Here is a 23,902-nt window from a genome sequence, read left to right on the forward strand (position 1 = left end):
CTTTATTTTTTTTAATTTTTTTTCAAGTTTTTTATTTATTTTTGAGAGAGAGAGCATGAGTTGGGGAGAGGCAGAGAGAGAGGGAGACACAGAATCTGAAGCAGGCTCCAGGCTCTGAGCTGTCAGCACAGAGCCCGATGCAGGGCTCGAACTCACAGACCTTGAGATCATGACCTGAGCTGAAGTCAGACACTTAACCGACTAAGCCAACCAGGTGCCCCTGTATCTTTATTTTTTTAATGCTTATTTATTTTTGAGACAGAGAGAGACAGACAGACAGTGTAAGCCAGGGTGGGGCAGAGAGAGAGAGAGAGAGAGAGAGAGAGAGAGAGAGAGAGAGAGAAGGAGACACAGAATCTAAAACAGGCTCCAGGCTCTGAACTGTCAACACAGAGCCCAATGAGGGTCTCAAACTCAGGAACCATGAGATCATGACCTGAGCCGAAGTCAGATGCTTAACTGACTGAGCCACCCAGGTGCCCCTGAAACAATGTATCTTTAAATGAGGTATATGCATGTATCACACACTCTCTTCTCTCACTTATATATTATATATTTAATAAGGAAAAATTCAACTACTTGCATTTAAAATCAATAAGACACCGTGAAGTAGCACATACCTTTAACCATGGGGCAATCGTTACCCAAATGTTCTAAGTCTTGAAAGAGCTGGGATTGCCTGTATCCTCACATCTAATCTTTTAGCCTAATAAGAGCTTCATTCTTTTTATGCACAAAACATTACCAATCTGTCCTTTTTCCAGCTTATTTCCCAAGAATTTACTTAGAATCTGGCACACTAAAAACCCAACTTCATTGCTATTTGCCTCAGTCCTGAAAAAAAATACATAAATCAAATTATTCCCAGGTGGCATTATAATGACAACCATTTGATTTTCCCCAGGTTCAGAATTCCAGAATTTAATAATAATTCATAAAGAAGCCATAATTCATGCAAAAAAAGTTATGTTAATTTCATGCATAGGTTTACTAAATATATATTTAATAGAGTCTCAAAATAACCTTTACCTGAAATAATATTTGCCAAATAACAAGAATGCAATAATTTTTGGATCAAAAAAAAGTCTTTGATCTTCTTAAGTACTCATTTAAATATATTTGCCTTAAACTGGTTCCTAAGTTTTTTAAATTAAAGATAGCATTACAGGGGTGCTTGGGTGGCTCAGTCGGTTGTGCATTGAGCAGCCGACTCTTGCTGTCAGCACACGATCTCATGGTTCATGAATCAGGCTCTGTGCTCTATGAGATTGAGCGACCCCTACTCCTCCCACACTCACACTTTCTCTCTCTCAAAATAAATAAACTTAAAAAAATAAGGTAGCATTAGAAAAGTAAACAAAATAAATTAAACCTAGTATTATACAATAAATTGGCTTTTGATTATAATATTTTATCATAGAAAATATTTATAAGGTAACTTTCATAGGACATAAATATGTGTGTGTATATACATATACCATGAACTTACTTATCATCACATATAAATTTAGACCCCTGTGAGCTGTCTTTTCTCTAAATTATGCAAGCTCTTGGGGTGCCTGGGTGGCTCAGTCAGTTAAGTGTCCCACTTTGGCTCAGGTCATGATCTCGTGGTTTCATAAGTTTGAGCCCCACATCGGGCTTGCTGCTGTCATTGCAGAACCTGCTTTGGATCCTCTGTCTCCCTCTCTCTCTGCCCCTCCGCGGTTTGTCCTCTCTCTCAACAATAGAATAAACACCGAAAAATAAAGAAATGTTATAAGCTTTTAAAGCTTTAAACCCATTAATTTTTTTAAGTTTATTTATTTTGAGAGAGAGCAATCCATGGAGGGGCAGACAGAGAGAGAGAGAAAAATCCCAGGTAGGCTCAGCGTCGTCAGGGAGGAGTCCAACACAGGGCCGAATTCATGAACCTGAGCTGAAATCAAGAGTTGGACATGGGGCCCCTGGGTGGCTCAGTCGGTTAAGCGGCGGACTTCGGCTCAGGTCATGATCTCACGGTCTTTGAGTTCGAGCCCCGAGTCGGGCTCTGTGCTGACAGCTCGGAGCCTGGAGCCTGTTTCAGATTCTGTGTCTCCCTCTCTCTGACCCTCCCCTGTTCATGCTGTCTCTCTCTGTATCAAAAATAAATAAATGTTAAAAAAAAATTTTTAAAAAAAAGGAAAGAAAAAACCCACTGGTGTCAATTCAACACTGCCTTTTACAATTACGCTTTCCTCTAATACAGCAATTTCTTTTCTTTTTGATGAATTGTTTATCATTGTAACTCATATTCCCACACTGTTCAGGATTTCACTTACAATTTTCTTTTCTATCATAAAACATCCTCTCGGTTATATTCCAGTGGTTCCCAAACCTCCTTCTCCTCCTCAAAACAAACAAAAAAAAGCAATACCTCTCATCCTTGGCTGCTGGGAGTGTAGAATGGACCACTCTATGAAGGGCAGCTGTCAGTACTTATCACATTTACAAATCCCTTTCCTATAAGGGGCGCGTGGGTGGCTCGGTCAGTTAAGCTTCTGTCTCTCGATTTCAGCTCACGTCGGGATCTCAAGGTTTCCTGAGCTCCAGCCGCCAGTTGGGCTCTGCACTGGCAAAGAGGAGCCTGCTTGGGATTCTCTCGTTCTCCTCTCTCTCTGCCCTTACCCCACTTATGCTGCTTCTGTCTCTCTCAAAATAAATAAACTTAAAAAAAAAAATGCATTTCCTACTTGACCCAGTTCTCTTCAGACAATCTGACAGTTACCTGTGCAAATGTAGGATACGACATGTATTCATTAAAATATTGTTTCTAGGGAACCTGGCTGGCTCAGTCCGCAGAGCACGGGCTCTTGATCTCAGGGTTGTGAGTTTGAGCCCCACCTTGGGTGTAAAGATTAAAAAAAATTGTTTTGAATATGTAAAGGCTGGAAACTGTGTACATATAGTGGATTGGCTATAAATTGGAGTATGTCCACAAAATGGAATATGTCACAGCTAAAAAAAGAAAAAAAAAAAAGAGAGGAAATGTAACTAGACAGTGATAAGGAATATCAGAATATACTATTAAGTGAAAAAAGCAAAGTACAAAACAATGCAGAAAATATTGAAGAAAGAATGGAGGGAAATAAGCATGCATAGTCATATTTGCTTGTATTTGCATGAGGACTGGAAGGATAAACAAGAAACTGATTAAAAATGGTTACCTTTAGGGGCGCCCGGGTGGCTCAGTCGGTTGAGCCACCGACTTCCGCTCAGGTCATGATCTCACAGCTTTCGAGTTCAAGCCCTGCGTCGGACTCTGTGCTGACAGCTCAGAGCCTGGAGCCTGCTTCTGCGTCTGTGTCTCCCTCTCTCTCTGCCCCTAACCCACTCGCATTGTCTCTGTCTCTCTCAAAAATAAAGAAACATTTAAAAAAACTTTTTTAAAAATGGTTACCTGTAGAAGACTATGAGGGACAGTACTGGTGGGGACTAGGAAGGAGCATTTCTTCTGTGTAGTTAGTGCTTGTAAAATATTTACTGATTCATGTCGTGTGAGGTCTGAGTTAAAATAAAAACTCCTGCACCTAACATTTTTTTCTATTTCTTAAAATCATAATAAAAGGCAATAAATATACGGGCGCCTGGGTGGCTCGTTGGTTAAGCGGCAGATTCTTGATCTCAGCTCGGGTCTTGATCTCAGGGTTGTGAGTTCAAGCCCAGAGCTGAGTCACCACCACCACCACCCTCCACCCCCCCCCCCCCCCCAACCCCCCCCCCCCCCCCCCCCCCGGGTTCGGGGTAATGTCTACCCAAAAAAAAAAAAAAAAAAAGGCGATAAATATATCAACCTTTAAAGTCTCTGGTTTGTAACAAAGATGCACTTATTTGCACTGATTTTGTCAAGAATTTAAAAGTGTGTTTTGTTAAAATCATTACAGGGCAGAAACATAAATACGTACTTATATATGTATTTTAAACCTAGTTTAATGAAATGAAGATGTATGTTAAAAGTCCGTGAGCTGTTAACCTAAAGAGACACAAGACTATGATCATTAAATACAACATGGGTCTCTAAACAAGTAAACCAGGTAAAACGGTACTAAAATTCAAAATTCCCTACAATCGTCTTACGAAGACCGTCAGGGGTAGCGTGCGCTCAAGGGCCACTCGGGGGTCCCGGGAGCGCGGGGGGACGGCGGCCGAGGCTGGGGCCGCGCTGACCTTGCAGTAGGTGCGGCTCAGCGCCACCTCGAACTTCGCCTGGTTCTGGTGCGGCTGCTGCGCCAGCTAAAAGGCCTCCTTAACCGACAGCAGCTTCTTCTCCGCCCCCATGGCGCCGTGACTTGGCTGGGACGAGCTTCGTCCGCACAGGGGTATTGCGGCCCCGACAGACTGCGGGACCAGACTCCAAATCCGCCTCCGGCTCCGGTCCGCCCGCGGCTGAGCACCCAGGGCTGGGTTACCGCCAGAGCGTTCAAAAGAACTCCCGCGGGACAAGCAAATACCGCGAGACTACCGCGACACTGCCGGGAGGCGAAAATTTCGGCCCTGTCCGCCGTTTTGCGCGTGCGCAAAGGGTCGAGCCAGTGTTGTTTTTTGTTTTTTGTTTTTTTTTCCCGGCTGGAAGTGAGATGTTAGTGAGTGGTGAGGTTAGGCCGGAAGTGGTGTTGCGTAGGGAATGGGGGGAGGGGGGACCAGCTGAACCGCCGCTCGTCGGGCGAAGCGGGAGGCTTGTGGCGCTGGGCTGGAGGTGAGAAGAAAGGCAGCCTCTGATAGGGATGGACCAGAGTCTGCTAACGGGAGATATCCCGGGTTTCATTGGGGGAGGCACCTTCTGGTTTCGCACTGGGGACGAATTGAGGCCTCCCGGGGCGAGAGGGACAGCAATCCGGGGTCTGAGCGGAGCTATTCTAGGGTCGGTTGGAAAAGGCAAGCTGAAATTCTTAGAAGGCCTGGTTGGGCCCGAGAGGACCGGAGAGAAGTCAGGAATCCGCTGGAAAGAGGATAACAGGTGAATATACCTGAAGGTGATACCTGCAAGTTCCTACCCTTAGGATCTAGTGTCCTACCTAATGAGTGCATCGAGGCAATACGGTAAACGAGAGTACAAGAGACAGAAGGTAATTTTAGGTTACGGGTTATGAGACAGATCTGCAGTGTCTTCAGGAGGGAATCAAGCCTTACATATCCTTTACAAATGTAGAATATTTTATACAGACAAAAGTATAAATCATACATTGTGTACTCGCCACCTAACTGCGGAAATAAATTACATAAATTCCTTGATAATATAAATTGAAGTCCTTTGTCTGACCCACGCAGTCTCATTCTGTTCCCTCTTGCCCAAGGTAACCACTCTCCCAAGCCCTTTTATGCTTTAATTTTAACAACATATATAGTAATGTTTTGCATAATTTTGACAATCAGCAGTGTATATATCCTTTTGTAGCTTGCTTGTTAACTTATGTTTTTAAGATTTACCAGTGTAACGTAACTCTGGTTCATTCATTGTAACAGCTGAACAGGTATTCCCTTATATTAATTTTTCAGTATTTATCCTTTTTTTTTTTTTTTTTTTTTTGCTTTGTATGCCCAGTGCCTGATACATTGTAAGTTCCTAAATATTAGTTAAGTGAATGAATGCTGTAGCATTTGAGCTAAATCATTTAAAGAATGACTAGGATCTCAAATGACTTAAGGATATTCCATACAAACAGAATACTAGTCAGAAGCAGAATCGTGGAAGTGCAGGACAAATTTCAAGAACTTTGGTAGTCTTAGAGCTTAAAATATAGAATTGTATGAAGGATAAGATGAGGCTTAGATTTAGAGAAATTGTCTTGAGGAGAATGCACTAGCTCAGAACCATTAGAGGTTTTGAATTATGAGAAAACTGATCAAAACTACTTTTTGTGAGTGCCTGGCAATAAAAATAAATGAAAAGCTGTACTTTTATTTTTATTATTACTTTTTTAATGTTTGTTTTTGAGAGAGATGCAGACCACAAGTGGGGGTAGGGCAGAGAGAGAGGGAGACACAGAATCTGAATCAGGCTCCAGGCTGCACAGAGCTGGACACTGGGCTCGAACTCGCAAACTGTGAGATCATGATGTGAGCCGAAGTTGGGCACTTAACCAACTGAGCCACCCAAGTGCCCCCAAAAGCTGTATTTTTAGAGGATAATATTCATAACACCATGGAGATATGTCTAAGATGTAAGAATTAGTGTCAGGGAATTAAAGATCACCTGTTATGCTTACAGCAAGAATGATCATTGCATTAAACATATAAGACAATCATGCATACTTCCTTAAAATCCTGAAACGTTTTCCTAGACCATTCATTCATAGCACCACTTTCCTGAAGAACTGTTTCACACCTTCTGTAAAACTTGCAACATTTTCTACTTCTGTGTTCCACGTAGCTGATACCTTGCTGATACCTTGTGTCCTGTTTCAGTTAAAAAAGGACTTACCCCCCTGGAGGCCTGGCAGGCTGAGTCAGAAGAGCTGGAGACTCTTGATCTCCGAGGTCAGGAGTTTGAGCCCCACATGAGGGGTAGAAATTACTTAATAAAAAAAAATAAACTTAAGGGGCACCTGGGTGGCTCAGTCGGTTGGGCGACCGACTTCGGTTCAGGTCATGATCTCACAGTCCGTGAGTTCGAGCCCCGCATCGGGCTCTGTGCCGACCGCTCAGAGCCTGGAGCCTGTTTCAGATTCTGTGTCTCCCTCTCTCTCTGCCCCTCCCCCGTTCATGCTCTGTCTCTCTCTCAAAAATAACTAAACATAAAAAAAATTAAAAAAAAAATATTAAAAAAAAAACAAAAAAATAAACTTAAAAAAAAAAAAAGGAAAGGGTTTCCTAGGCTTTCGTTACCACTTGTACCAGGTCTATACCCTAATACATTCCCTCTACTATTATTGTAGGTGAATTGTCTGATTTAGGAGAGGGAGTACGCTCTTTAAGAATGCTTTTTGAGGGTGCCTGGGTGGCTCAGTCTGTTGGGCATCAGCCTCTTGATTTTGGCTCAGGTCATGATCTCACTGTGGGTCCAGCCCTGCGTTGGGCTCTGTAATGGCAGTGTGGAGCCTGGTTGGGGTTCTCTCTGCCCTTCCTCACTCCTGTGAGCATGCTCTCTGAAAAATAAATAAACTTAAATACTTAAAAAAAATATTTTTTAATGTTTACTTTTTTGAGAGCGAGCGAGAGACAGAGCTCGAGAGGGGAAGGGCAGAGGGAGACACAGAATCCGAAGCAGGCTCCAGGCTCTGAGCTGTCAGCACAGAGCCCAGTGCGGGGCTCAAACTCACTGACCGTGAGATCATGACCTGAGCCGAAGGACCGTGAGATCATGACCTGAGCCGAAGTTGGACGCTTAACTGACTGAACCACCCAGGCGCCGCCCCCCTCAAAGAAATACTTTTTTAATTCAACAGTCTGAAGTATAGCCAATTATAAACTCCTGAGAGGATTGGGTTGAAATAGGAGTGATAAAAATATTTTAAAAAACAATGCTTAAATGACAGTTGGTTTTGTCTAAAAGAATAGTAATTCAAACTTATAAGTGAGATACTAGTATTTTACGTGAGTTATTTTTAGGTAGATATAGGTGCTAAGCTTTATAAACTAAATCTGAACATAGTTTACATGTATCTTTGTATAGGACCCTTCTTTCTGCTACTTAACATTATAAGCAGTTTATTGTAAAATAGGGTATCTTTGATTATCCTATTTTAAAGAATATGTTTTACTAGCCTTTGTCTTACATATTACCAAATTGTTCAAATATAGTTTGGTAATTTATTTTTCACTGACTGGTAAAAATAGTGTCATTCATTCTCTTGTTTATTTCAAATACATTTACTGAGTACCTACCGTATGACAAACACATTCTAGGAACAGGTAGATAAGATTCATTTGTGCAAAATCAGTAACCTGAAACTACATCACATAACTATGTTAGTGCATCTTGGTATATAAGGAAACTTCCCCTACAACTAGTTGGTCAACTTAATTGAAATTCTATCCTAAAGGATGGCTACGCTATATGCACATCTGATTAAAGAGCATTATTGCTCGGAAATGACAACGGTCAACCTCAATATGTCTATCTTAAGCATCAGTGCACACGTTTATGATCTTTTAAGTTTTGGCCATGAAGGGATCTGTCCCAGCAGAGCCCATTTGGGCTGTAGACTTACACTGATGTACTTGCCCATGTTATGTATGGTATGTGTATGCTCTGATGTACATTGACTCCTAATTATGAATATGTCTCTTCAAATTAAAATTCCTCAACTTATGGTTAGACCAAAAACAGGTTTGAGCCTATCCCCCAAAACTCCTATGACTTCCCATTAAGAGAAGTTAAACAAAAGGAGGGCAGACAAAAGACTTTGTAGCACATTTAGCCCCTTTTTTCTTTAGCTGTATAAGGTAAATATCTATAAAATACCTGGGGGAACATGGCATATTTTATCCTTAAAATTGTAGTGGCTTGTGGAGCATCTGGCTGTCTCAGTTGGGAGAACATGCTATGCTTCATCTTGGGGTTTAAAGTTCAAGCCCCATGTTGGGTGTAGAGATTACTTAAAAATAAAATCTTTAAAAACAACAACAACAACAACAACAAAAACCGCTAGTGATTTGAGATTTCTTGGAGGGAAAGAAGTATTAAAAACAAGAAAGCATCCTTACTGGAACTTTTAACTGAGAGGAAGAGTCAATAATTGTTCTCTTTCACCTTTTAAGGGCAGCTATGTATCTAAGATTGCTTTTAAGGCTACTGTGATTTCCCTCCAACTCTTCTTATTCATTAAAAAGAAATCTAGATGCAGTTGAGTTTCCAACAATTTAGTTCTGGTTTAAACATCGATGATATACACCGTGCTCTGACATCCAAGAGAAATAAACTCTCTAGTCCTTACCAACCTATCTTGGAAGACAGGACATAAGAAAAGCTCTGCCTTTTTCAGACCATGGTGAAATATTTGGAACATGCCATCTTTCAAGGAAACCTCTAACCAAGATTAAGTCAAGGCATCTACCAGTCCCCGAATTCTCTCCCAGATGCACATCTTTTTAAGTATAGCCTGGTACTGTATACAGTAGATTTCTAGTTACTTAGGCTACTTAGCCATCGTTAAAGCATTTATAATAACTAGCCAAGCTGATATTTCCAAGCCCCTCCTAAGGCAACCAACATGTAAAATTGCCAGCACTCTAATAAACCCTGACCTCTGTCCCTATCTGTAGGTCTTCCTGAGGGCACCAACCCTTTATATTACTATAAACAGAAAACTATGCCAAGAGAGTGCTAGCCTAGAGACAAGGTGATGCATTTTGTGCTGTTGCGTATTACAACTTCATCCTACTACAGCAACCCCCGTTTCCTCAGTGGCCTCTCCTGCCACTTCCCTGGCACCTTCCTGAAGCTGCATTCCAGCATTGCTCCAGGGAGCCTATTAAAGCTTTTTGTAAAGTTTTAGCCCTTAAATTCGAGATTTAACATTTGTCCAATGCTAAACTGACCAAACAGGACAGATTTCTCTTGACCAGCTCTTCACATCCCTGTTTCTCACTAAATTATGCCACATCGTGTGACCCATGTCACAGCCATCTTTACTCCTGCCTGTACCTCCAGATCTGTACCCTTCAGTTCTAACTTGCTTCTGTTTTCTGACATTTCATATCAGAGACCAACAAGGTACCTGAGTAGCATGCTAGGCCGTTATGACTGATGAGATCCTTGAGTAGTCCCTTTGGCATTTGAAGTCGGCCAGTATGAATGAGTTCACATTGGCACCTTTACCAAAAAAAAAAAAAAAAAAAGAAGAAGAAGAAGAAGAGGCATCAACAACTACACTTTGTCTATAATGTGTAATCTGTGTCCACAATTATGGTATGCTCCAGCAACAAAAAGATACACAGCCTTTGCTGATATCCTCATTTAAAATGCACCCATATGTACAGTCCAGCAGATTCCTTTGTATTTACCCACAGGAGTTGAAAAGTTATGTTCACACAAAAATCTGCAACTGATGTTTATAGCTGCTTTTTTTGATAATTGCCAAAATTTGGGGATGCCTAGGTGGCTCAGGCAGGTAAGCGTCCAACTTTGGCTTGGGTCACGATCTCACCATTCATGAGTTCGAATCCTGTGTCAGGCTTCACGCAGGCAGTGCGGAGCCTGCGTGGGATTCTGGCTCTCTCCTCTCTCTCTCTGTCGGCCCCTCCTCCACTTGTACATTCTCTCTCAAAATAAATAAATAAACTTAAAAAAAATTGCCAAATCTTGGAAGCAACCAAGAAGTCTTTCAGTAGGTGCATGGATAAATAAACTTTTATATCTAGACAATGGAATATTATTCTGTGGTAAAAAGAAATGAACCATCAAGCCATGAAAAGACATTAAGGAACCTTAAATATGTATTACTAAGTGAAAGAAGCCAATGTAAAAATGCTTCATACTGTAAGTTCCAGTTTATGACATTCTAGAAAAGGTAAAACTGGAGACATTAAAAAAAAAAAAAAATCAGTGATTACCAGGGATTGGAGGGAGGTAGAGATGAATAGGCAGAACATAGGATTTTTAGAGCAGTGAACATATTCTGATATCATAGCGATGGATACATGTCATACATTTGTCAATTATTGTCAAATTATTGTTAATAGTAAAGTCCATATAGGTATAATTAATGAAGTCTCACAGAAGAATATCACCAAGACTATAGCCTTTTCTTTATAGCCTTTTCTGACATCTTTTTTGCTCAAATTTACCGTTCTCTGTGATGCCGCTTTCCAAGCTGGCTTTATAGTTGAAAGGGTAGGTCCCCACATAAATATAACAGCAATAGGCTGATGAATATTGATGGCATATAGATAATGTATGGCTCATTTTTTTTTAATGTTTATTTTTGAGAGAGACAGAGACAGAATGTGAGTGGGTTAGGGGCAGAGAGAGAGGGAGACACAGAATCCAAAACAGGCTCCAGGCTCTGAGCTGTCAGCACAGAACCCGATGCGGGCTCAAACTCTTGAGCCACGAGATCCTGACCTGAGCCGAAGTCCAACGCTTAACCGACTGAGCCACCCAGGCACCCCTGTATGGCTCATTTTTGAGAGCTGCTTGATATTCCTTATACCCATACCTTGCTTGTGTCCTAGTATACAAGTCTACTCTTTCACTCAGGTGAGGAATTGGTGGTAGTTAGAAAGGAAAATACTTAGTGTGTCCCCTTAATCAGGGGATTCTAATATTCCTCTCAGGTGAGTGGGGGAAATCTGCTCACCAGGCAAATAATAAGTAATCTTAAGATAATGTGTATTTCAGCTTTAACACTATGACTTCCTGGAAGAACTCAAGGGATGCAGGATTTATACTAAAAAGTAACAGGCCTTATGGGGACAATGGGATTAGGACCAAACTATATGACTTTGTAACTAGAGCAATAACAAAAATGATTCAAAACCTCTTCAGGATTTATTTTAATCAGGCATGATAAGACACACAGACACAGAAATGTCACACAGTAGGAAGTTTTTATACTCCCAGATCCCTAGAGGCAGGACATAGAGCATGCCAAGCCATGCAAGGGGCCACAGGGGGAAACAGGAGGTTTCAGGAGGCAGAGGGAGCAGAAGGGAAACTGCAGAAAAGCCTGTATTGTGGAAAAGCCTGGGTATTTTCTAGGACAGAACCAGTGAGGCAGGATGAGCTGGCTAAGCAGGTTTAAAATTGGGTTTTTGATTGATTTCAACAGGCTCTAGGGCATAGGGGCTGTTCCTAGTTGTCAGATACCTGACTGTGAGATGACTGGGGTGGAGGGGAATATTGCCTGAGTTTAAGAGCCTGATTGGGGTGGGGTAGGGTGTGTGTGCAGGTGAGGTGGGCTCTAGAATGGTGAGTTTGCATATGAAAGTTGTGTTAACTGGTTGAGTTGGTTGCTATCTGTTGAGTTGTTTGCCATCTCTAGAGTAGTTTTGGGGGATGCCCAGTCCCTCTCTGATTCGTGAGAACCCGCAAGCCAGAGTGCATCAAGAATACAGATAATAAGAAAATATTAATGCAAATGATTCTAATAACAGTTATTCACGCTGTAAGATGTTGAACTTTTTTTTTATTTACTTATTCTGAGAGAGAGCGTGTGAGTGGAGGAGGGCTAGAGAGAGGGAGAGAGAATCCCAAGCAGGTTCCACACTGTCAGCACTGAACCAGATGTGGGGTTCAAACTCACAAACCGTGAGATAATGACCTGATTCGAAAGCAAGAGTTGGACACTTAACCGACTGAGCCACCCAGGTGCCCTTAAGTTGTTGAATTTCTAGTAAACACTACAGTAAGTATAAGGCTTTACCTCCCTCCCCCAGAAAGGCGGAACAACTTGATGGAACGCTATATAAGAAAGTGCTGTGTATGATACTAAGACCCAAATAACACGAAGGTCAAAGGGCAGTGCAGTGAGCACAGGTTTCCCCTTTGAAAATAGGGCATTCCTGTGAAATCCCCTGCTTTCAGAAAGTTGGTGTGAGGCCACTTTGCTTTTACCAAAGACCTACGTTAGTATGGTAACGGCTCTTTTCACAAAAGTGAAAATCCTCTTTGGATTTCTTTCAGTTAGCAAAAACAGGTATCAATGTAGGTCTGCCCTAGAAGTGAAATGGCATAACACAACCTTTTAGAAAGTGGGGGATACCTGTGCTTCTACGATGGACATACCCAAACTGAACTGGGAGGAAGTCTAAAGTGGCAGATGAACGATGGGCCTCCATGGCTCGCTGTATTCAGCTTTATTAAGTATACTTTGCAGTTTCTGATGCCAACTTCCAGGTTTTACAGACATCATTTTTTCTTTTTTTATTAAAAAAATTTTTTAGGGGCGCCTGGGTGGCTCAGTTGGTTAAGCGTCTGACTTCAGCTCAGGTCATGATCTCACAGTCCGTGAGTTCGAGCCCCACGTTGGGCTCTGTGCTGACAGCTCAGAGCTTGCAGCCTGCTTTGGATTCTGTCTCCCTCTCTCTCTGCCCCTCCCCTGCTCATACTCTGTCTCTCTCTGTCTCAAAAATAAATAAAACATTAAATAAAATTTTTTTTAAATGCTTAATTTACTTTTGAGAGAAAGAGAGAGAGAGACAGAATCCGAAGCAGGCTCCAGACTCTGAGCTGTCAACACAGAGCCCGACGCGGGGCTCGAACTCACGGACTGTGAGATCACGACCTGAGCTGAAGTTGGACGCTTCACTGAGCCACCCAGGCACCCCTGATATCATTGTTTCTATTTACCAATCTTGGTTTAGGTCATTTGCCTTACAGAAATAGACCTAAGCTGATATGACATAGTGATGAGAAGAGCTTTAGGCCTTTTGCTTCAGGACCCATGATCTTGGATATCCTGAAGGTTGCCATAGCTGGCAATAATAACCTCTGTATTCTAAAGTTTTAATGTCATCTCTCTGCTCTTATTCCCAGGCCAAGGATGCAGTCCAAGAAAGTTCTAAAATATATCATCAGGTCCAACTTGGTAGTTGACCTAGCCATGGAAAGCCTCATTGGATCCTCACTGGGTCAGACCATAACTGGCATTCTTAAAAATTCTTCCCATCATAAAGTATCAAGAAGGAAAATGTAGGATATATACCTACCACTTCAAGAAAGCTCCTGTACCAGCCAACAGCCTAACAGATTAGCTAGCTGCTTTGATCATCAAGCAGACGTACTCAAGCTCAGCACAGCACAGGAAAAATCTCTCTATCAACATTTTTCACATTCTGTGTGTGACCTATTAGCAAGTCATGAAATCAGTTCTGTGAGTCACAGTGAAAGTTTTTTTAAAACAGTAAAATATGTCAAGTGTTTTGTGTGATTCCTCTGCCAGAATTGTGCTACCAGGAATACTAAGGTCAATTTCAAGATCTGAAAAGAAAATTAACTAATGGAGGGCATATAATGAACAGAATGTATACTGGCTAAGAAATGGCTTTTCAAGCATTTGTCCACTGGTGTCTTGTTTCGTTTTCATAATAATAAAGTTGGTGAGCAGTCTAGTTTGTGTTCCCGTGACTTGCAACTAGATGTGAAGTCTGAGATGTTCAACTGAGATGCATTTGCAAACTATATTTTTTGGGAAAGATGTTATCTAGGCTATATATATATATATATATATATATATATATATATACAAAATTTTTAGTGGCATTTAAAACATTTTAATTAGCATTACTTTTAAAATGGATCCTATCGTTTTTAAAAGAAAGAGGAAAAATGAAGTGAAATGTGCAGACACTTGTTCAAGTTCAGCTGCTGCACCTGGAAATGTGAATAGTGACCATGTTGAGAGAAATACTGACTGTAATCTGCAAACTTCAACCTCGTTTGAGCCACATTTCAAAAAGAAAAAGGTGCAAGACGTTATAATGAAGATTATTTAAAATACGGTTTTATCAAATGTGAAAAACCCTTTGAAAATGACAGACCTCAGTGTGTTATTTGTAATAATATTCTTGCAAATGAGAGCTTAAAACCTTCTAAATTAAAAAGGCACTTAGAAACTCAGCATGCTGAACTTACTGATAAGCCTCTTGAGTATTTTCAAAGAAGAAAAAGGATGTAAAGTTGTCTACACGATTTCTCGGTTGTCCTACAGCTGTTAGCGAGAAAGCCTTATTATCGTCGTATTTGGTTGCATATCGAGTGGCGAAAGAGAAAATGGCTCACACGGCTGCTGAAAAAATAATTCTTCCAGCGTGTTTGGATATGGTGCGTACAATTTTTGATGACAAATCGGCTGATAAATTAAAAACGATATCTAGTGATGACATCATATCTCTTCGAATGTGCACTATTGCGGAACACTTAGAAACAATGCTTCTTACCCGGTTGCAGACTGGTATAGACTTTGCGATCCAGCTCGATGACAGCACCGATCTGGGGAGCGGCACAACACTCTTAGTTTATGTCAGATACGCGTGGCAAGAAGATTTCATGGAGGATTTTTTGTGTTGTTTAAATATAACCTCACACCTAAGCGGGTTAGATATTTTTACAGAATTAGAAAAGTGCATTGTTGGCTGATATAAATTAAACTGGAAGAACTGCAAAGGGATTACAAGTGAGGGAGCAGCAAACATAACCGGAAGACACAGCAGAGTAATTAAAAAATTGCTAGAAGTTACTGATAATGGCGCCGTGTGGAATCACTGTTTTATACATCGTGAAGCTTTAGCATCCAGAGAAATCCCACAGAATCTCTTGGAAGTGCTGAAAAACGCAGTGAAAGTTGTTAACTTCATTAAAGGCAGTCCACTAAATAACCAGCTTCTTGAAACATTTTGTTCAGAGATTGGAGCTAATCGTACCCACTTACTATACCATACCAAGGTTCGTTGGTTGTCTCATGGCAAAATACTAAGCAGGGTTTACGAACTCAGGAACGAGATCCACCTTTTTCTTACTGAAAAAAAATCTCATTTGGCAAGTATTTTGGAAGATGACATTTGGGTGACGAAATTGGCATATTTAACAGATATTTTTGGCATTCTTAACGAACTGAGTTTAAAACTACAGGGGGAAAATAGCAATATATTCCAACAGGTCGAACGCATCCAGGGATTCCAAAAGACACTATTGTTATGGCAAGCGAGGCTTAAAAGCAGCCGTCCGAGCTACTACATGTTTCCGAGATTTTTGCAACATATCGAAGAGAACGTTATTAGTGAAAACCTTTTGAAAGAAATAAAATTAGAGATATTGGTGCATCTCACTTCTCTGTCTCAAACTTTTAACCATTTCTTTCCACAAGAGAAGTTTGAAACGTTAAGAGAAAACAGCTGGGTGAAAGATCCCTTTGCTTTTCGAAACCCAGAATCGGTAATTGAGTTAAACTTGGTGCCTGAAGAAGAGAGTGAATTACTGCAGCTCAGTTCCTCATACACATTGAAGACTGACTACGAAGCATTAACATTATCGGCATTTTGGATTAAGGTAAAGGAAGACTTCCCTCTGCTAAGCAGAAAGAGTGTCCCGCTTCTGTTACCATTCACGACAACCAGTTTGTGCGAGCGTGGGTTTTCAGTCCTGACCCAGTTAAAAGCAAAGGAAAGAAACGGGTTGAAAGGTGCAGCAGATATGCGGGTGGCACTGTCCTCCTGTGTTCCCGACTGGAGCGAACTTCTCAGCAGGCAAGCGCACCCGTCACCTTAAGTGAATCTTCCCTGATTTGTGTTCTTGTGTTTCTTATTTTGTGACATTTTTCTATGCTGAATTCAGATGCTAACACAGCATTGTATGTGCTAACTGGGTTTTTATTTTTGGCATATTTAAATATTAATGAAATCATAATGTAACTTTCCATTCTTTGACCAAAACTTTAATGAACTTCTGTTAGAGGCCAGGAAGTTTTCTAGAGACATTTGGGATGCAAAATGAAGAAAGCAAAGATCATTCTGTAGTGGAACTTCGTGGAACTGGCAGGGAGAGAGACAGACAGACCATAAATAACCCTTAAAATATTTTAAAGGTAATAAGTGCTATAGAAAGAGCAATAAGAAAGAAGGCTCGGGAACTGTTATATGGGCACCAAATCATGAAGGGCTCTGTAGACCATCAAAGGGCCTCTGGGTTTTTGCCTGAAATGGAGAGCAGTTGAAGGATTATGCAGAGGAAAGATGTGATGTGAATTAGGTTTTAAAAGATTCACTTCATAGGTGCCCAGCTGGCTCAGTCAATAGAGCATGTGCCTCTTTTTTTTTATTTTATTTTATTTTTAATATTTATTTATTTTTGAGACAATGCGAGAGACAGAGTGCAATCAGCGGAGGGATGGACAGAGGGAGACACAGAATCTGAAGTGGGCTCCAGGCTCTGAGCTGTCAGCCCAGAGCCCGACGCGGGGCTCAAACTCCCAAACCGTGAGATCATGACCTGAGCTGAAGTTGGATACTTAACCAACTGAGCCACTCAGACGCCCCTAGAGCATGTGCCTCTTGATCTTGGGGTTGTAAGTTTGTGCCCCACATTGGGTGTAGAGATTACTTAAAAAAATAAAATAAGCTGAAATAAATAGAAGACTCTGGCTGACATTTTGAGAATAAATGGAATTCAACGTTAACTTCCCTAAAGAGGATTTTCCTAACCCACCTTAGTTTTTGTTCCATTATTCCCTTTGTTTCTTTTCTTGGTAGTGTATCATTTGTAATATTTTTATTTATTTGATAACTGATTCTGTCAATCTGCTACCCTGGAATGAGTGCTTCATAGGAGCAGAATTCATGTCCATTTTGTATGATACACAGTAAGTGGGGATGTAATGTACATCTAATTAACAAATAATGATCTCTAACATCTGTAACTTGAGGTTGTACTCTCAGGAATAATTATTAAATGTGTGGCAAAGTCTCTTTCACATTTTTAAAAATATTTATTTATTTTTGAGGGAAAGAGACAATGTGCGAGCACGGGAGGGACAGAGAGAGGGGGACAGAAGCATGCTCTACATGGACAGCAGCGAGTCCAATGTGGGGCTTGAACTCCCCAACCTTGAGATCATGACCTGAGCTGAAGTCAGATGCTTAACTGACTGAATCACCCAGGTGCCCCCCCCCCATTTTTTTTTTTTTTTAACATTTTAAAATTTGATTTGGTCAGATAATCTCTATAAGCATTCAAAAATGGCATTGATTGATATGGCTTCCTCACATTGTTGCTGATAATTAAGCAACTTAAATTGCTTAATATGTGTTCCTCAAATTAATTTCAACTTCTGCCTTTATATAGTCACTGATTCCAGTGGGTGGTGTTTCTCTTGGCAAGGGCTCTCTCTAAAATTGTAAAGGTGAGCAATTCCTTTCCATCAGCTACCATGCTTAGGATTCTTGTAATATTTGTGTTTTCAGATTTTGTCTTCTATTGAAGGTGATTTTTTTACTTGCCTTTTTGGTACTCGAAATAAAGTGTTGGAATACAGTTCCCCAGGAATATCTCACATGTCTGCTCAGTGTGGATTCTCTGAATGAAGGTATTTGCATCCACATTAAGAATGTTTGTAAAGGGAGACAGTTGAGGATCATGAAGCTAGAGACATACCAGGGAAGTAAAGATAAAGCCTTCTTTCCCTCCCCTGAGTTGTTTGCTTGCATTCCAGAGTAATGGATAATCTCCCTGGAGACGAGGATGGGAAGATATACCAGTAACCCCACAAAACCCTAGGGTCTAATATCATGCAACCCACTGCATAATGGAGAGGTGACATCTGATCCTTACCATGTCACGCTATGGGAGTTGGGGTATGGGGAGCTAACAAACAAAACTGATGTGTCTGCTTCTTTTTTTTTGGCTGTGAGTAATAAATTGTTTCTGACTCAAAGATCGTGTGTCTTTTTGTCGGTATATGACACTCTGCCGAATCCCTTTGTGCAAGGCACACATTCAAGGTTTCGGGGATTAGGATCTGGACATCTGTTAGGTGGTGAAGGGGGGACTCAGCCTATCACAGTCCACTCTTACCAAAGACTCATACGCATCTTGCATGAGAAAGATACTCACCCATCTTGAATGTGACCAGAAGTCTCAGCCCATTACATCAACTCAAGTCCAAAACCTCATCTAAGTCTCACTGGCTCAAAGGCTCAAGTCTTCCACCTAAATCACCTAGATTAGGTGTGGGTACAGTATCTGGGTATAATCTATCCTGAGGCAAAATCTTGCATCTGTGACCTGTGAAATTAGAAACCAATTCTGTGCTTCAAAATACTCAGACTGTTCTAGGGTAATAGTCACAACCCATTCCCATTCAAAAAGGGAGAAAAACATTAAATTCTGGTTCCTTTTTGTAACAGTTCCCTTCTTTTTATCTCTTTTACATTTTACTAAAAGCCACAAAAAAACCCAGGACATACCTCCAATACTTCGCTTGGAAATCTCACATAAAATCCGAGTTCGTTGCTCTCAAGTCCTGTTTTCTATATAATTATAGGACATAATCCATCCTAAACTTCCCCTTTCTATCATTCTATAACAGAACCCCAAAAAACCCAAAAACTGTTGGTGAGGTGCTTCTGAGCCCTCACAGCAGTGCTTTTAACATCCAATTATGCTACAGTTTGTTTACAACAACTCAGGTATTCTTTTTTTTCTTTTTCTTTTTTAAGTAGGCTTCACGTCCAGCAGGGAGCCCAACATGGGGCTTGAACTCATGACTCTGAGATTCAGAGTAGGATGCTTGGGGCGCCTGGGTGGCTCAGTCGGTTGAGCGTCCGACTTCAGCTCAGGTCATGATCTCAGGGTCCGTGGGTGTGAGCCCCGTGCATCAGGCTCTGTGCTGGCAGCTCAGAGCCTGGAGCCTGCTTCAGATTCTGTGTCTCCCTCTCTCTCTCTGCCCCTCCCCCACTCACACTCTGTCTCCCTATCAAAAAATGAATAAACGTTAAAAAAAAAATTAAAAAAAAAAGAGTAGGATGCTTAACCTACTGAGCCACCAAGGCACCCCAATGATACAGGTATTCTTTAAGATCATATAGGTTTGGGGTGCCTGGATGGCTCCTTTGATTTCAGCTCAGGTCATGATCTCATGTGGGGCTACACGTTGACAGCATGGAGCCTGTTTGGGATCCTCTCTCCTTCTCTCTGCCTGTCCCCCAGTCACTCACTCTCTCTCTTTCAAAATAAATAAATAAACTTAAAAAAAAGGATGATATAGGTTTTCTCTACCATGCTCTTCACTCCTGAGACCTCAGAGACCTGAGTCTTTGACACCCATATTTCTACTAACAATCTGTTTTAAGGCAATGTAGATTTCTTCTACTGTGTTCCCCCAAATGGTTTCAGCCTCCGTGCAGTTGCAAACCACTTCCATATTTTGAGTATTTGTTCCAGCAGACTTGCCAAAATTTGAAGCCAGAAAAATCTCATTGTTTCGATGACTAGCTGTCTCATCTGTTCTCCAGCTTCACCTCTGCTTTGGGGCACCTCCTTGCAGATTCTGGCCAAGATTAGCCAAGAGTAACTGTCCCTGGTGACATCCCAAGCTCAGTCTCAGTCTCGGAACTGAAGAAAACAGGGAAACAGAAAAGGGATACTTCCAGATCCTGCTCTAACAAGCTACCATAAACCTAGTGGCTTAAAACAACATGTATCTGTTTAGAAATGAGGTCAGAAGTCCAACGACAGTCTCCCAGGACTAAAGTCAAGATGTCAGCAAGGCTTGTTCCTTCTGGAGGCTCTAGGGAAGAATCAATCTCTCCTTTTTTTTTTTTTTTTTTAATTTTTTAATGTTTATTTTTGAGAGACAGCGACACAGACAGTGTGAGTGGGGGAAGGGCAGAGAGAGAGGGCGACACAATCTGAAGCAGGCTCCAGACTCCAAGCTGTCTGCACAGAGCCCAGTGCGGGGCTCAAACCCACAAACCGTGAGATCATGACCTGAGCCCAAGTCGGACGCTCAACTGATTGAGCCAATCAGGTGCCCCCCCATTTCTTTTTTAATATTTACTTTTGCAAGAGAGAGAGTGAGAGGAAAAGGGGCAAAGAGAGAGAGAGAGAGAGAGAGAGAGGAGGACAGAGGATCCAAAGCAGGCTCTGTGCTGACAGCAGACAGCCAGATGTGGGGCTTGAACTCACGAACCGCGAGATCATGACCTGAGCCAAAGTTGGACGCTTAACTGACTGAGCCACCCAGGCGCCCCAGGAAGAATCTCTCTATACATTTTCAAGCTTCAAGAGTCTGCCTACATACCCTGTCTCATGGCCCCATCCTGCAGCATAGCACCCCCAAGTATCTCTCTGCTTCCATCATTACATTGCCTTCTCTGTGTCTCTGATCCACCTGCCTCCCTTTTATAAGGGAGACAGAGCGGGGACTGGACTCAGGCCCCCTCAACCCTAACCCAAAACCCAGCATTCCTTGATAGCTGGAACTCTAGGCCTCTTGAGTAGCGTTATCTTGCAGGAATGCAAATGAAGCATGCTTACCTAAAGGAGGGACTTCATCATGTAGACTGGCAGAGAGCTAACCAAACCAGCCTTCGCCAAGGTGGACCCCAGTGCTGACCTTTCACCGACTTTCTCCCTCATTATAATACTAAAAATCCTGCGGGGGCGGGGGAGGGAGGGAGGATGGAGATTGAACATGCTAATGAGACATGCCCTACGTGCTTGCCCCACTTCCTATATCTCTTCCCACCCATTCACGCTTAGGTCACTCCTTTCCCTCCTCAGTCTCTTTAAAAACATTCCCTGGCCTTTGTTCCTGTTGGACCCCCATCAATTTCTATTTCTTGGGGAACCCAAGGACTGGAGCTGGTGATATAAGGACCCTTAAAAAGACATTGGACAATCCAGACAATCCATTATAATCTTTCCATCTCAAGATCCTTAACTTAATCACTTTTGCAAAGTCCCTCCAACTGTGTAAGGTAATGTATTCACAGTTTCCTGGGGATTAGGATATTGTGGAGCCGTTACTCTGGCCTGCCACAACGGAAAATAAAAACAAGAAGCAAATAAGATGATAAGATGAATAAGTATTCAAAACATTCATTGAGAGAACATTATGAAACACACTGTGCTAAGACCTTTAAGAGCCTCATTTCTCTTCATCCTTTAGCAACCAAGAATGCCAGCCAACAAAAGAGACATTTTTAATAAGGAAGTCCAGAATTACTGAAAACTCTTAAAGTTCAAGGAAACAAAGTACAAATTAGTACTGAGTTCAAGGTTTTTGACTTGTGACCCTAGCTTTCCTGTCAAGTCTCAGGCTACACTCTATCAATAAAACTAGCTTTTGATCTTTTTCCAGAAAAAGTCCCATGCTTTCCCATTATTCTGCCTTTGCTTGAGGAATTGGTACCATCTGAAGTCTCTTTCCTCCAACTCTGGATGTCAGCATTCTATTCCTTTTTCTAGAACTTCCTATAAGGGGAATAATAAATTATACATATATTTTTTCCTGTAGCTTCTTTCACTCAGTGTGAACACTTTTAGATGCTTCAGTGTATCAGTAGTGTATGCCTTTGCATTGCTGAGTGGTATTCCATTGTGTGACTAGATCACAATTTGTTTATTCTTTTCTTGTTGGACATTTACATTGTTTAGTTTGGGGGGTTTTATGGACTAAGCTCAATGAACATTTCATGTGTAAATCTTCAGATAGACATGTGTTCATCTTTTTCTTGGTAAATATCTTCTTTGGTGAGGTATTTGTTCAATTATTTTGCCGATTTAAAAATTTGTGTTGCGTTTCTTGTTGTTTCTGAGTTGTTGAGTTCCTTCTATTTTCCAGACACAAGCTTTAAATCAGTAATCAGCATTCACAGTATTATGACCTGTGAATATCATTCACAGTTAAACTTACAGTATTCTATGATTGTTTCCTTTCTTGTAAACTTCCTGCTCACCCCAGAGGTAATAACTATCTCCCCTCAACCCCCAGCCAAGCTTATTTGTTTATGTACTTGGTATTCTATTTAGTTTCCATGTATTGTGCTCTGGGAAGGATGTTTCTAAGGAAAGAAAAAGAAAAAGAAAGAAAGAAAGAAAGAAAGAAAGAAAGAAAGAAAGAAAGAGGAAGAAAGAAAGGAGGGAGGGAGGGAGGAGGGAAGGAGGGAGGGAAGGAAGGAAAGAAAGGAAGGGAAAGAAAGATATCAAACACACCACCTAAAATACAGACTGATACTTAAAAAAAATTTTTTTTTACTGTTTATTTATTTTTGAGAGAGAGAGAGAGAGAGAGAGAGCGCGTGCACGCACAAGCAGGGGAGGAGCAGAGAGAGAGGGAGACACAGAATCCCAAGCAGGCTTGAATTCACTCACAAGCTGTGAGATCATGACCTGAGCCAAAGTCAGAGCCTTAACCCACTGAGCCACCAAGGCGCCCCCAGACTGACACTTTTGAATGCATTGAGAGATTCATGCGTCTTGCAGAGAATTTGACCATAATCATAAGTGTCCATAGGATACCAAGCACGCAAACAAAGAAGTGTGGGTGGTGGGTGAAGAATGGGGGAAGGGAGGAGGATAACAGAGATTAATTCTTTCCTCTAGGGTAAGGAGAAAGTTCACAAAAAAGGAAACAGAATCATAGAATACCACAAGCTCAGCCATGAATAATACTCACAGGTCATAATAACGTAGATGCTGATTACTGATTTCAAGCTTGAGATGAAACACTTGGGATGATGAAAGGCACAGAAAGATGCCTTCTGAGGATGTGTGAGGTTAAAGATAAAATTTCCTTTTCCATCCTAGGAAGTCAAAGAATAATATCCAAGATGGAAACATCAAGAAACAGCAGATAGCCATGTTTTTTGGAAACGCAGAAGTAAGTAAAAGGTTTTTTTTGAAATAATTAAAAATGCTCATTTCTGGAAAGTGAATTGAGTCAGGGAGGACGGGATAGGAGAATGTGGGTTTTGGTTATAAACTTTACAAATGAAAAAGAGAGTCAGGGCGCCTGGGTGGTGTAGTCGGTTAAGCATCTGACTTCAGCTCAGGTCATGATCTCACGGTTTTGAGTTTGAGCCCCAAATCGAGTGAGCTCGAGCCCCACTTTGGGTGAGCCCCACTTCCCTCTCTCTCTCTGCCTCTGACTCACTTGTGCCCTCTCTCTCAAACAAAACAAAGGAAAAAACTTAAAAAATAATAAATAAAAAATGTAGATGGGACACCTCGATGCCTCAGTCAGTTGAGTGTCCGACTTCAGCTCAGGTCATGATCTCCAGGTTTGTGTGTTGGGTTTGTGAGTTCTAGCCCCGCATCTGGCTCTCTGCTGTCAGCAGGGAGCCCCGCTTCTATCCTGTCTCCCATTCTCTCTGCACCTCCCCCACTTACACTCTCTCAAAAATAAATACACGTTTAACAAAATAAATAAGAGAGAAAGAGTCACATAAAATGTTATAGAACCCCCAACCCCACCCCTCGCCAGCTCCCCATGTTTACCAGATGCTT

General features: G+C 41.5%; 1 long non-coding RNA gene across 1 annotated transcript; it reads left to right on the forward strand.

Moving 5' to 3' along the window:
* The first annotated feature begins 4,465 nt into the window (after positions 1 to 4,465).
* LOC125922650 (uncharacterized) lies at positions 4,466 to 18,034 on the forward strand. The gene is made up of 2 exons (XR_007457726.1): positions 4,466 to 4,975; positions 13,436 to 18,034. It is a non-coding gene; the product is annotated as an uncharacterized LOC125922650 (long non-coding RNA).
* Positions 18,035 to 23,902: the final 5,868 nt, after the last annotated feature.

Source organism: Panthera uncia, chromosome B1 (genome assembly GCF_023721935.1).
Source record: "Panthera uncia isolate 11264 chromosome B1, Puncia_PCG_1.0, whole genome shotgun sequence".
NCBI lineage: Eukaryota > Metazoa > Chordata > Mammalia > Carnivora > Felidae > Panthera > Panthera uncia.